The sequence below is a fragment of the Mesocricetus auratus genome, unplaced genomic scaffold, assembly GCF_017639785.1.
Source record: "Mesocricetus auratus isolate SY011 unplaced genomic scaffold, BCM_Maur_2.0 Super-Scaffold_100008, whole genome shotgun sequence".
Taxonomy (NCBI): domain Eukaryota; kingdom Metazoa; phylum Chordata; class Mammalia; order Rodentia; family Cricetidae; genus Mesocricetus; species Mesocricetus auratus.
In genome coordinates this window covers 75,001,751-75,017,036 of record NW_024429192.1, presented here as the reverse complement: position 1 = coordinate 75,017,036, position 15,286 = coordinate 75,001,751, and the positions used below count along the sequence as shown (strand labels likewise).

Below are 15,286 nucleotides of genomic sequence, written 5' to 3'. Positions count from 1 at the left end.
CTGGACTACCTCATATGGTCTTCTCTAGTTCCATCCATTTACCTGCAAAGTTCGTGGTTTCATTTTCTCTACACCTGATAGTAGTACTCCAGAGGATATGTGTACCACATTCATTCATAGATTGAAGGACATTTGCATTGTTTCCATGGCTATTAGGACTATCCTAGCAATGAGTAAATACTTATCTTTGGAGAAGGATATCACTATATGCCAAGGAATGTTTATAGATTTACTTTCAGCTCTTTGAGAATACTCTGCACTGGTTTCCATGGTGTCTCAATTTCAGCAACACTGAATGGGGTTCCCTTTTCCCCACATCCCCTGCAGCATTTGTTGTCAGCTGTTTAGTTGACCTTTGCCATTATAACTATTCATCTTCTGTGAATGTCTGGTAGAATTTGCTGTGAATCCATCTGGCTCTGAACTTTTTGTCTTGTTCTTGTTGGAAGGCTTTTTATTACTGTCTCAATTCCCTCCTTTTTTATGGGTCTGTCTGGGTCGTTGACTTCTCTTGGTTTAATTTTGGTGGATTGGCTGAATCTTCCTTTTGTTTGTTTGTTTGGATTGTCCAGCTTCGTGGAGTACACGTTTTAAAATTAGTCTTTGGTGTTCATTTTAATATTTCCCTGTTTATTTCTGATTGTGTTATTTTGATCATCTTTTTCATTTGTTAGTTGGGCCAAGGACCTGTCAATCTTGTCTATCTTCAGTAACCAGCTATTAGATTCCTTATTTTTGTGTATGTGTGTGTGTGTTATGTGTGGTTTTCTTTGTTTCATCCCTCCATATCTACCCTCTGCCCCTGCAACACTTCCCCCTCCCAAAAAGAAAACAAAAAATTTTTTAAAAAACTTGCCTTGGAAGTTGTGGTGTGTCACACAGTGTGACCTTTCTCCCAAACAGCTTTACTTGCAAATGTTCATTCTATGAGTCATTGGATTGGTTCAAGGCCTCTGGCTTCTGCTACACTATCAATATTGGATCTTTACTGGGACTCCTCTCAGATATGCCGTTGTTGTCATGGAGATCCTGCAGCTTTGGTTCTGTGGGACTGGCCCCTTTCATGTGCAGCTAATGGATGGAGTAGATGTTGGTGCAGGCCAACTCAAAACCCTGGATCTGATAGCTGAGTTGGTCAGCCTACCCACTCTCCTGCACCTAAACCACCAGGGTGAGCTCTCCACTTTACCCAGGTGAGCAAGGGTGGACTGGCTCTTCTGTGCTCACACCACTGGAGCCAGATCTCCAGCAGTGCCCTGACAAGGGGCCAGGCCAGCTCACCCAAGTATTAAAGCTGACAAGGGGCGGGGCCCACTCTTCTGTATAGGGGAACTGATAAAAAAAAAAAGAACTTACTTGAGAAAGGTGACTTGTCCATCCTTCTTGGGTCTTAACCACTGGCTGTCCTTTGTTCTTGCTCTTTTCTAACCCTATCATTATTCTTTGAGTACTGTATTGTGTGGTCGTGACAGGTTAAAAGGAATAGGACTGGGCCTCAGGGGCCCCTTTTTTGGGTCTCGGAGAGCATCTGGGTGGCAGGGTCCGCATCCTTGGAGCAGGAGTCTGTGACAGTCACTTGTTTCCTGTGTAAGTTATTTTCTCCAAATAAACTCCACTTCATCTTACTGGTCAAGCATCCTGATTTCCACACCCATATCTAGCACCCAAATGCCTGGCCCCAACAGCCATCACAACCCTTATCCTCCTTCCTCCCAAGAGCCTAGATCTGTTTAACTGTGAGGTGACCAACCTGAATGACTACCAAGAATCTGTTCAAGCTCCTACCCCAGGTCAATGTACCTTGATGGCTATGACAGGGACAACAAGGAGTCCCCTGACTCTGATGTTGAAGGCTATGTGGAGGATGACAACGAGGAAGATGAGGATGAGGAAGATATGATAAAATATGCCCAGCCTGTAGAAGATGAAGAAGATGAGGAGGAAGGGGACGTGAGTGGAGAAGAGGAGGAGGATGAAGAAGGTCACAATGATGGGGAAGCAGATGATGAGAAAGACGAAGACGCTGGTAAAGAAGAAAGGAGTCAGAGCTAAAACAAGAACACGAAGAAGGGGTCCTGAGCCCCAATCCTATTCCTTTTAACCAGTCACGCCTGCACCTGTGACCACACCGGCATGGCCAGTGCTACAGATGTGGAGAGGTGAATATATCACTACATTGTATCAAGATAGCTCTTTAGATGTCTTGGATTTCAAAGGGGAAAGGGATCTAGTTTTGTCCAAGAAGATGTATATATAAGTGAAGGGATAAAGACATTGTATCTGGCAAGAAGGTATGGTGGCATCTCTCACTGTAATTACTTTGTTCAATATTGCCTTGGATTGTCTTTGCTCTTTCATGCTTTTATATACATTTTGAGATTATTTTTTCTATGTGAATTTTGAGTAGCACTGCAGTGAAATTGGAGACTGCCATTAATGGGATGACCATTTTTATGTTACTAATTCTTCCAATTCATAAGGCTCATTTCTTTTCTTTTGAAGTTTCCATTGTAGAGCTCTTTTATTCCTTGGTTGGGTTTATCATGATTGTCATTTTTCCTTTCTTTCTTTCTTTCTTTCTTTCTTTCTTTCTTTCTTTCTTTCTTTCTTTCTTTCTTTCTTTCTTTATTTCTTGTTTTGGTTTTTCAAGACAAGATTTCTCAGTGGCTATGGAACCAGTCCTGGAACTCACTCTGTAGACCAGGCTGTCCTCGAACTCACAGAGATCCTCCTGCCTCTCCCTCCCAAGTGCTGGGATTAAAGGAGTGTGGCACCACTGCCCAGTATTGGTTGTCATTTTTTGAGGTTACTATGAATGGGATTGTTTTTCAGATTCCTTTCTCTGTTTGTTTGGCATTGGTACATAAGAAGGCTAAAGCTTCCTATTGATTTTTGTACCCTGCCACTTGACTGAAAAAGTTTATCAACTCTAAGAATTTTTTGGTCAAGTCTTAAGAGTCTCTCACATCATCTGCAAGCAAGAATACTTTGACTTCTTTTCCTATTTCTATCCCTTTTTTTTCTTTCACATCCTGCTCAAGCTAAGACATCAAGCACTGTAATAAATAGAAGTAGAGAGAGGGAATATCTTGTTTCATGCCTGATCTTATTGAAAACACGTGCAGTTTTTTTCTATTTAACATGAAGTTGGCTATAAGTGTATTGTATATAGCCATATTATGCTGAGGGATGCTCTCTCCATCCCTAGCCTCTCCATGTCTTTCATCAAGAGGGAATGTTTGATTTTGTCAAAAGCCTTTTCTGCATCCATTGAGATAATCATGATTTTTTTCTTTGAGTCCGTTTATATGATGATTTACATTTCTTGATTGATGGCAAACCATCCCTGCATCTATTAAGTAAAGCCAGCCTATTCGTGATGAAGGATCTTTATGATGTGATATCAGATTCAGTTTGCAAGTGTTTTGTTGAGAATTTTTGTATCTGTGTTTGTTCATCAGCAGAGTGGGTGATAATCTGTGTGTGTGCTTAGTGTTGGAAGAGGATAAAATGCTGGGTTCATAAAAAGAGTTTGGAGACCTTCCTTTTCTATTTCATGGATTAATCTCTACTGTATATTTATTTGTATTTTATGTATTGTACTTTACATAGATAGTAATTGTATTAGTTCTCTGGAGTTCCTTAGTTGGGAGACTATTTCTGATTCAGTCACTTTGCTGGTTGTGGAAATAGTAAATTATTTCATCTTGGTTTAATTTTGGCATGTCATATGAATCTAGAAATCATCCATGTCTTAACTTTTCCAATTTAGTGAGATGAAATTCTTTTATTTTAATTTTGTTTTATGTGTCTGCGTGTTTTGTCTGTGCATACTTGTGCACCAGGTGCATGCCTGGTGCCCACAGAGGCCAGAAGAGGGCATCAGATATCCTGGACATCTAATATCTGGCTCAGGCAGTTGTGACCCTCTTCGTCATTGCTCAGAATCAAACCCAGGTCCTCTAGAAGAGCAGCCAGAGCTCTTGCCTGCTGAGCCATCTTTCCAGCCCTGAGTACAGCTTTTTAAGGCCTGTCCTTATAAGAGTCTCTGTTTCATTGGGATTTGTTGTAGTGTCTACAGATTTGTTCCTAATTTTATTAATCATTATTTATTTATTTGTTAACTTGGCTTCAAGAGTTTGCCACTCTTATTTATTTTTTAAAGGTTTGTTTTTAATTATGTGTTTATATGTGTTTGTGGCGGTTTGCCCATAGAGGCTAGGGTATTAGATCCCCTAGAGCTGGAATTAAAGGCGTTTGTGAGGACCCATCACCGTGACTAGAAACTGAATGCAGGTCCTCTGCAAGAGCCATATATTCTCTTGACCACTACTATTTCTTCAGCACCTTGTTTATCTTTTTAAAGAACCAACTCTCACCAGGTGATGGTGGCGCATATCTTTAGTCCCAGCCCTCAGGAGGCAGAGACAGGCAGATCTCTTTGAGTTCCAGGACAGGCTCCAAAGCTACCAAGAAACCCTGTCTCAAAACAAACAAACAAAAAGAACCAACTCTTCACATTTCTATAATTTTTAAGTACAGTAATAATAAAAATATTAATTAATCCCAATAACTCAGGGGGTTAAGATAGGAGAATCTTGAGTTTCAGGATAGCCTAAGCCACACTGGTTTTCATCTCAAAAACCAAATAATATTTATTATTATTGACATTATTGGTAAAGCTCAAAAATTATCTTCCTGAGCTACAGCTAGTTAATATTAGATTTTTGAGAAGGATGTATAAAATTGTTGCGCTAGACTTATCAAAACAATCTGGTTCTGCATTAGCCAAAGTCCCTGCAGTATCTGTCATTGTTTATGCCCAACATGCCAGTTACAGAGCAAATGCAGTCTAGGCCTGGTGATGTTCCTCTCATGTCAGCATTCAGGAGACTGAGGAAGGAAGATTTCAAGTTCCAGATCAGTGTGGAGCGTGTAGTAGTTAGACTGTCTCAAAACAGTGTTGGAGATGTAGTTTTGTGGTAGAATGCTTACCCTTGGATGCATAAGACCATGAGTTCAGTCCTCAGAACTTACAAAGAATAAAATAAAATGTGTTTTGGGGGGTTTTGTTTGTTTGTTTGTTTTGGGTTTTTCAAGACAGGGTTTCTCTGTATTGTCTTGGAGGCTGTCCTGGAACTCGCTTTGTAGACCAGGTTGGCCTCGAACTCACAGAGATCCACCTGCCTCTGCCTCCCGAGTGCTGGGATTAAAGGTGTGCGTCACCAACGCCCGGCTAAATGTGTTTTATTTTAAAAGAGGAAAAGCAATTGCTCCTACACTGGCTTTAACTTCACTTCTTCTCATTTGTGGTACTGTAGTAAATTTGTCATACTGTAGTAAATTCGTCTCAATAAATGTATAATAAACTTTTATTATTACAACATTATTTCATAAATTTTATAGCAAAATTTGTTACTTAAAAGATCACCCACTTCCATTTTTCACTATAAATCTAGTTGAGTCAACAGTAGCAACTAGTCTTTGAAACAAAAGCTATATCAATCTTATTCTCAATTAGGTATGAATTAGGTACTACCAAACTGGCCTTGAACTCCTTCTGCAGTTGAAGGTGACTGTAAGTTTCCTCTTACATATGAATGTGCATTACTCTGCCTGGGTTGTGATTGCTAAGGATTAAACCAACATGTCCATTACCCCAAACAGAAACACACATGTACATATCAGGACTTCCATCATGGTAGACAAGTAGTCTACTGTTGAGCTATATTCCCAACTCTAAAAAGTTTCATTTAGAATATTGATGCCAGCAAGTCTGAAAAAGAATGTCTCCATTCAGTTTTTGATTATGTCTGTGTGTGGGTATGTGTATATGGATGCAGTGCCCAGAGAGTCTTGAAGTGGGCATTGGATCTCTTGGAGCTGTACTTAAAGACTGCACTCTAGTTCTCTGGGAGAGCAACTGCTCAGTCACCTCCCCAGCCTCTCCATGTAATTTTTAAAATATATTCAGTTATGTTTAGCTTCTCCAACACACACACACACACACACACACACACACATACACACACATTATAATGGATGTGAGTTTTGTGCATATCTAGAAACCAAATGTGGAGCTTTATTTCATCTGTGTCTCTTGGATTGCACATTGTCATTCTAGTTACTTTTGTTTATCTGCCATTCTTTTCTTAATACTTACGATACAGAAAGACTTATGTGATATATCCCTGTGTATAACCTCAGATAATTTAATTGCAAGATATCTAATTAAATGAGATGTATTTAAATAATTAAATGAACTGACTTTAAAAATCATAATCTAAATGCTAAAACATAATTTACAAAATAAATTAGAATGATCATGTTGAGATACAAGAAGCTGTTGTAAGCATCTAGGTAGAATAATGTTTTGGGAAATAGAAAAACCATTGAATCAGCTTTAGCCTTTGTTACTTGGCTACTTAAGCTCTTCATACTTGATATGTAAATAGAAGAGATAGTCCATTCATAATGGAATTGCCAGCATTTCTAACACTATATTATCAGTTATAACAAATATTGGTTATTTCACTCAAGCAACACGTTAAATGGTATCTAAATGAGTAATAAGCATTTTTTAAATGGTTTATATATTATGATTCAGTAGGTTAGGCAATACTTTGAAGCCTCTTAACAGCTCCTAAGCTGTTAATTTAATCAGATAGATGGTCGCACTCTCTGATCTCTAGAGACTGTCAAGGAGCACATCTGCGGCCATCTTGTAAAGGTGTCCAGGTGCCAAGACTAAAAACTGCCCTTTGTGCATTTCTCTTTGCTGGGGCTGTCCTTTATTCCTGTTGTCTGCTTTGATCCAGTCCCTGGGTGATTGTTTTAAACACTTGAGTAAGGATAATAGGAAGGAAAATGTTTTGTTTTTGTGTTTGTGTGTGTGTGTGTGTGTGTGTGTGTGAGAGAGAGAGAGAGAGAGAGAGAGAGAGAGAGAGAGAGAGAGAGAGAGAGAGAGAGAGACTAGAACTTTGAGTACTATGTTGAATGGATATGTAGAGAGTGGACAGCCTTGTCTTGTTCCTGATTTTAGTGGAATCACATTGAGTTTTCTCTCCATTTAGTTTGATGTTGGCTGTTGGCTTGCTGACTATTGCTTTTATTATGTTTAGGTTTGTTCCTTGTATCCTTGATCTCTCCAAGACCTTTATCCTGAAAGGGTGTTGATTTTTTTCAAGGCTCTTTCAGCATCTAATGAGATGATCATGTAGTTTTTTCCTTCAGTTTGTTTAATGGTAGATTACACTGATGGATTTTCATATGTGAATCATTCCTGTATCTTCTAGGATGAAGCCTACTTGATCATGGTGGATGATCTTTTTGATGTATTCTTGGATTGGGTTTGCCAGTATTTTATTGAGTAGTTTTGCATTAGTGTTCATGAAGGAAATTGACCTGTAATTTTTTTATTGATGAGTCTTTGTTTTGGGTACCAGAGTGGCAGGCCTCATAAAAGGAATTTGTAGCCTTCTGTCTATTCCTATTGTGTAGAAGTATTTGAGGAGTATTCATATTAGCTCTTCTTTGAAATTCTGGTAGAATTCTGTGCTTTTTTATTTTTATTTGTTTTTTGGAAACTTTTAATAAATGCTTCTATTTTCTTAGGGGTTATAGGTCTATTTAAATTGTTTATCTGATCTTGATTTAATTTTGGTATGTAGTACCTATCAAGAAATCTGTCCATTTCTTTTAGATTGTCCAATATGTAGAATGCAGATTTTTGAAGTATGACCTAATAATTCTTTGTTGTTATATCCCCCTTTCTGTTTCTGATTTTGTTAATTTGGATATTCTCTCTCTGCCTTTTGGTTAATTTGGATAAGGGTTTGTCTGTCTTGTTGATTTTTCTCAAAGAACCAACTCTTTGTCCCATTGATTCTTGTTCTCTTTGTTTCTATTTTATTGATTTCAGCCCTCAGTTTGATTATTCCCTACAATCTACTCTTCTTGGGCATGTTTACTTCTTAGGTTTGGTCTTTTCATGGTGTCCTAGATTTCCTAGATGTTTTATGTTAGGAATCTTTTAGATTTAAATTTTTCTTTGACTAAAGATTCAGTTTCCTCTATCATATCTTCAGCACCTGAGATTCTCTCTTCGGTCTTTTGTATTCTGTTGGTGATGCTTGCATCTGTAGTTTCTGTTTGCTTACTCAGATTTTCCATTTCCAGATTTCTCTCAGTGTGTGTTTTCTTCATTGCTTCTGTTTCAATTTTCAAGTCTTGAACTGTTTCCGTCACCTGTTTGTTTTTTCTTGGTGTTCTCTCAGGGATTTATTGATTTCTTCCAATTTTTTTGTTTGCCTTTCCCTCAGTTTCTTTAAGGGAGCTTTTCATTTTCTCTTTGAGGGCCTCTATCATCTTTATAATGTTGTTTTTAAGGTTGTTTTCTTGTGCTTCAGCTGCATTGAAATGTTCAGTTTGCTGTTGTAGGATCACTGGGTTCTGGTGGTGCCATATTGCCCTTTCTGTTATTGAATGTGTTCTTACACTGGCATTTAGTCATCTGCATTTAGGATGATTTTAGGTCTAGGTGTTGATTCCTGCACTTAACTTTATTAGAAGGGTGTTTTGTTCCTTTGTTTTCTGTATCCTCTCTTATCTTGTGTCTGGCCTAAGTGGCCAAAAGTTCTGATGACTGGCAAGTCTTCAGGTCCAGTAGGTGTCTCCACTGATGTTTGTGAGGCCTTGGATGCCTACATCCAGCCTCGCCTCCTGTAAAGCTAAAATCATCTTCTGAAGTTGTAGACCAGAATATGGAGCCCAGTGGAGGAGCACTGTTCTTCTGATTGGTGTGGGCTGTACCTTGGCCTGCGTAATCCCCTGGAGCTGGAGGGAAGGGCTGGTGAAGACTTCACCACAGCAGTAGGATTCCACTGGAGTTGAGGGCAGGGCCCAGCAGCCTTCTGGTGCTGACATGGGACGGGGAGGGTCACAGGAGATTGGGGCAGCTCAGCTGGGAGACCAGTCACTCACCTGTTCTTCAGACTGCTGTAGGCTGTACCTGTCTGCTGGAGTTGAGACAGGGCTGGCCATAGGGAGGATGATGAGGTATGAGTTGGACAGAGCAGCGGGTCTTGTGGGAACAGAGTCCAGTGGGTAGTGGCAGTCCAGCCAGAAGCCAGGCTGTCCCCACCACTTGCCTGTTTCCTTGATTCTTTTGTTTTTCAAGACAGGGTTTCTTGTGTGACAGCCCTTCTGTCCTGGAATATACTGTGTAAACCAGGGTTGGCCTCTAACTCACTGAAATCCACCTGCCTCTGCCTCCACAAGTGCTGAAATTACCTGGCTTAATTTTTTTTAATCTGTCAATCTTAAAGTGTTAGTGTTGTGTATTTTAAAAACCTGTATCAAAATTAAAAAAACATTAAAAGTATAACAAATACCTTTTTAGCTCAAGGAAGCTGAGCCCAGAGGTCATTAATAGGGTGGTTGGCAGAGAGGGGACAGATATAGCCTTGTAAGTCTCTCTACACAAAGCCACCAGCTCAGTTTTAGCTTTTAGTTTTTGTATTTATCTTAGGCAGCTTTGTTCTCCTCCCTGTCACAGAGCCAGAGAACCTGTCTGACCCAGGAGAGGGGTTTAAAGGACATACCAAGAAAAACACTTGCTTCAATCTGTTGGCTGCTTGGCTCAAATGACACAAGACACTTTGGCAGTGGCCACTCCTTTGTTTTGGTAGAATGGGGGCTCATTAACCCTGATAGCATCTAAGAGGGAATTTTAGGAATTGGAAGTCTAAGCTAACAAAACCTAATGTGCAGAAAGGAAAAGAAGGATGGATGGGAATGGAAAGAGAAAAGAGACCTTTTGTCTTTGTGAAGTTGTCAGTGCCTGGCCACCCCGAGCAGGCACATTCACCCATCTGCTGTGCCACTGCCTACATTCCTGTCTTGGCTTCCCTTCCCCTTTGAGAGTCACTGTACCCTCAGGAGCAGAGACTGGTCAGCTGACTGCCCCACCACGACCACCACTGGTGCTCCAGCAGTCTTTCAAGAACACACACACACACACACACACACATACACACACACACACACACACACACACTGCTGGACAGTGGTGGCACACGCCTTTAATCCCAGCACACGGGAGGCAGAGACAGGCAGATCACTGAGTTCAAGACCAGCCTGGTCTACAAGAGCTGGTTCCAGGACAGCCTCCAAAGCCACAGAGAAACCCTGTCTTGGAAAAACAAAACAAAACAAACAAAACACACACACACACACACACACACACACAGTGCTACACTCTTCCAGCACAGACGCCATCCAGCGCCACCCTTGTCTGCTGGACCCCCATGCAGCCACTGCTACTGTGCTGGCTGTGCTCTTTCTCTTACTCTATCTGTCCATATAAATCATTGCAGTAGTGGGAATAGGAGTCATATTTGGTGATTTTAGAGCTACCATCAAAAGAATTTTTTTCTCATACTCTAAAACAAAAGTAATTTTAAAATTGATGCCACTTTCATTATGACCACTTATCTCTATTTTTCGCTTTATGGAGGGTTGCTTTGTTTTATTTTGTTTCACAGCTACAAGGAATGGGACCTAGGACTTTATAAAAGCTGAACAGGTGCCCCACTTAGTGCCCCCTAGTGGTTCATTGTCCATTTGCAGTTCTTTTGAAAAGTTGGGATCATTGGCTTCTTTATTGATTGGCGGCTTTGTGTCTTTGGTGTGGTTTTTTTGTTTTGTTTTGTTTGTTTGTTTGTTTGTTTGTTTGGTTGGTTGGTTTTGTTTTGTTTTTCAAGGCACGGTTTCTCTGTATTGTTTTGGAGGCTGTCCTGGAACTCGCTCTGTAGACCAGGCTAGCCTGGAACTCACAGAGATCCTCCTGCCTCTGCCTCCCAAGTGCTGGGATTAAAGGCGTGTGCCACTAATGCCTGGCTGTGTCTTTGGTTTTTAACTTCTGAAGTCCTTTTATGTTCTAGAATTAACCCCTTATTTGAGGTGTAGCTGGAATTTTTTTTCTCTCATTCTGTAGGCTATCAGTTTATTGTTTCTTTTTCTGTACAGAAACTTTAATTTCATGTAGTTTCATTTGTCTATTCCTAGGGTGTTATGTGAAGCTTTTTCTTTTGCTAGCCGCTTTGGTTTATCCCCCACCAGTCGCCTGGGCTCTGCCGCTCCAGCCTGGTTCTAGAGCCGCATGAGTCTCAAATAAACACACAGGAGGCTATATTCATTATGAAGCTGTTGGCCTTGCTTGTTTCTAACTGGCTAGCTCTGACTTAAGTAATTACCCCATAATTGTTAATCTAAGTATGTCTCTTACCGGAGAGGTTTCCAGGCTTCCTACCCCAATGGCGGTTACATCTCGAACTCTCTTGTCTTTTTCTTTCCCAGAATCCTCCTCGACTCCTAGTCCCTCCTATCTAGGTTTTCTATAGGCTCAACAGTACTTTATTGACAAATAACAGGACTTCCCCAACACTAGGGCTGTTTTCCGATGCTATTACTGTGTGAAAGATGATTCCATCATGACACTGTTAATCTTAATAGAGGCACACAGTCTTCCAGGGCCAGGGTGCTTCTGCTCTCTTAATTTGATACTTGGGAATGGGGAAGTCTTGGAGGTGGTCCAGAATCACAGATTTGCTCCCAGACAAGGAGAGCCCTGGACCAGTCATTGGCTGCAGACACTGCCTTGAGGTATAGCTGAGTGAACCTTGAGTGGGTGGCATCTCCACTCACGGCACACTTGTGACTGAGGACTGGTTTTAGAAGCTCATTCTTACTTTGCACTAGAACGGTTGTTTTGGTATATTTAATTTATACTTCTGCAGTATTCTCTATGTTAAGTCTCCATTAGGTCACATAAGGAAAGAGTAATAAAAAAGTATTTCTCAGGATTCAGGAGGCATACTGTAAAAGGATACATTCTGAGTTCATTCTGTTTCCTACAAACTGTTGAAAAATACTTTCAGATCAATATCATTTTACATAAATTACTGGGTTTTATCAGAGTAGTATAATACTACTTTATTTCTGTGTAATGGCTTCCATCCACAGGTCCACAGGTGAAGTGGGAATGTCTACCCTTGTTTATATTTTTGGATAGCTGTGTGATATGGAAATATTTTTGATATGTAGGGGCAGTACTGTACATCAGGGTTCCTTGCACTTCCTGTCAGCAAAGATGTCAACTGCCAGAAACCCCTGATAAGTCCTATTTCAAGCAGCAGTGTCTGGATAGTGAAGACTACCAGATAACAGTTACTGGCAGCAGCGCCACTGCCTTACCATCCAGACAGGAATAAGCACTGAAGTTAGACAAGGCTAAGTCCCCTTTGCAAACTCTGCAGAGGTCCAGCTAGTAAACAAGACTGACCTTTGACTCGTCAGGGCAGTTTTAAAGGGTCATTTCTCTAATCCGGAGGCTGGAAAAGATCAGAAGCTTTGAAACATGAAGAGAGTCTTGTGGTTGGGGACATGTCATATTTGCTAAACAACAAGCAGGAAGATTGAATGTTTATCCTGTACACACTCTGCATAGGATAAAAAAAATAGTCCTCCTATAGGATTGCAGAGATGGCTTAGCAGCTAACAGAACTGAACGCTCTTACAGAAAACCCAAATTCAATTCCCAGCACCCATACAACATCTCACAATCATGTAACTGCAATCTTGGGGGATCTGATTCCCTATCCCCCAGGCACTGCACGGGCATGGTGCACAGACTCATACATATAAAAATAAAATGGAAAAAAATGACCTCACACCTGGGCAATCTATAGGGTCTTTGGAAGTGGATCAGTATTTATCCCTTGTACATGAATGAACTTTGGGAACCCATTCCACATAGAGGGAAACTCTCTCAGCCTAGATACACAGGGGAAGGCCTAGGCCCTGTTCCAAATGATATGACAGATTCCCCCATGGAAGGCCTCACCCTCCCTGGGGAGCAGAAAGGGGATGGGATAGAGGGCTACTGGGGGGCAGGGGAGGAGGGAGGGAGTGGGAACTGGGACTGACATGTAAAACAGGTTTGTTTCTAATTTAAATTTTTAAAAAATCTGGGAAAAAAATGGCCTCACATTACCACTAAGTTATTGTCAGCAGGAAAAGTAATTTAAAGTCTTCTTGGCTTCTTCTTCGTTTGAGGAATTGGGAGACTGAATTGTGTTTTTAGTTCCTGTGAACCTTGTTATGATTCTTCCCAGGCTAAAGGAGACAGGGGCTCCTCCTAAGCCCAGGGGATCCCCAAGGACCAGTCCCTCATGTGGCCTTGACAGTAGAGAAGAAAAATGGTTAACGATGACTACCTTCATGGTCTGAAACACCCAACAGAAATGTATACCCCAGGATTAAAATGGTCAGCAGGCTTCTTTTTTGTTTTGTTTTTCAAAACAGGGTTTCTCTGTGTAACAGTCCTGGTTGTCCTTGAACTCGTTCTGTAGACACGATGGCGTCAAGCTCACAGAGATCCTCCTGCCTCTGTCTCCCAAGTGCTGGGATTAAAGGCCTGCACCACCACCACCCAGCTAGCATGCTTCTGAACAGACTAATGGCCCAGAGCAAACAGAGATAGATTGGTGCCAGCTTAAATGACCATTTCTTAAGAAAAAACTATAGTCAACATGATTTTGTTTCCACTTAGTAAACCCATTCCTTGTCTTTAAAATGTGTTCATACTGGGACGGATATGTGTGTGAAGGTCAGAGGACAGCTTGGCCAGTCGCTTCTCTCCACCACGTGTCTACCGTTATCAAGCTCAGACCCTTGGGCTTGGCAGCCGTCTCCTTTACCTCTAAGCCATCTCACCAGCCTCCATCTTGTCTTGGAATTGACAGAGTTATGGGGGTTTTTACATACAGCGAAAATTAATGTGAGGAGACTTGTGAAGAATCAAAGTCATGAAGGAGTTTTTTTTTGTTTGTTTAATTTTAAATAGCTTGTTTTACATGTCAATCCCAGTTCCCTCTCCCTCCCCTCCTCCCGCACTCCCCTTCCACCCTCCCTCCCACCCTATTGCCAAATCCTTCCACATAGGGGATGTCTAGAGTCTATCATTTTACTCTTGGTAGGGTCAAGGCACTCCCCTAAGAGTCCAGGCTGAGAGAGCATCTCTCTTTGTGCTATAGTTTGTTAATGTCAAATTTCCCATTGTGTCAGTTCAACAACCATTAACTTGTCAGTACTGTCTTCTCTCCTCCACTGTTAAGCTGAATTGAGAACATGCCATTTTGGTAGTTAAAAACAGCCAAGCTCCGAGCGGTGGTGGCACATGCCTTTAATCCCAGCACTCGGGAGGCAGAGGCAGGGGGATCTCTGTGAGTTCGAGGCCAGGCTGGACTGACAGCCTCCAAAACAATACAGAGAAACCCTGTCTCATTAAAAAAAAAAAAAAACAAACAGCCAAGCATTGTTGGTTTCACAGGGATCAGCCTATAGATGGCAGATGTGTTAACATTCTCCAGGGGAATTTTTTTTGAGTGGCTATTGATTAAAAGAAAAACTTAATGCAAAGAAATATAGAGGTAATAACAAAGAATATAAATATGACCTGAATCTGCAGTGTGATGACCAAGTACTCTATTTACCATATTAGATAAGCTGCATTTCTCTATAAGGAAGCAGCCTCCATTTGTGATCATGGCTTAGCAAAATTAGAAAAAGAGTAAGCGCAAAGATATTAATAGGTCAGGTATCACAGACCCTGGAAGTGCATGTTCTCTGACAGCTCTACCATCTGAAGGAGAGGACTGTCGTGTTTTAGAGTAGCAGGTTTAATATTGGCTAATAACAGTTTGTATAAAAACCTTCGGGACTCAAGCAACAGAGAGTCCACACTTTTTCAGGTAAGCAAAGTGAGGCCAGGACAACTTCAGGCTATTTATAGTTAACACATGGAGCAATTGGGACTTGGACACATAGCATAATCTATGTCTAGTGTGCCATGTTCCTTTAGTTACAAACATTTGCCTGTCAAAAATATGGGCAAGATTTAATAAATCATGTCTGGGCCTTGATAACATGGGTGAAACAGATAGAAAACTTACTGATGTGATTGTGTGCTTATAGTTTCAGTTTTGACATTAGGCAGCTAATGATTTACTGTAATGATGACAAGCTCTCAGATTTTTGCTTGTGTGCCAGTTTCCAAACACCTGGAAGAAGCCTTAAATAAAGCTTTCAAACTCAGACCTGTTTATTAGGTTCATAGCACAGGCCTTGCACTGGCATTTGAGATTCACAGCATATGTCTCACACAGGTCTTTGGGATACATAGTATGCATCTCACACAGGCCTTTGGGATACATAGTATGCATCT

The 15,286-nt window shown here is 40.9% G+C and overlaps 1 protein-coding gene across 1 annotated transcript in view; it reads left to right on the top strand.

Moving 5' to 3' along the window:
- The window catches only part of Pkp2 (plakophilin 2), a 71,772-nt gene that overhangs the window by 45,195 nt on the left and 11,291 nt on the right, over positions 1 to 15,286 (top strand). The gene's annotated exons all lie outside the window — the stretch shown is intronic.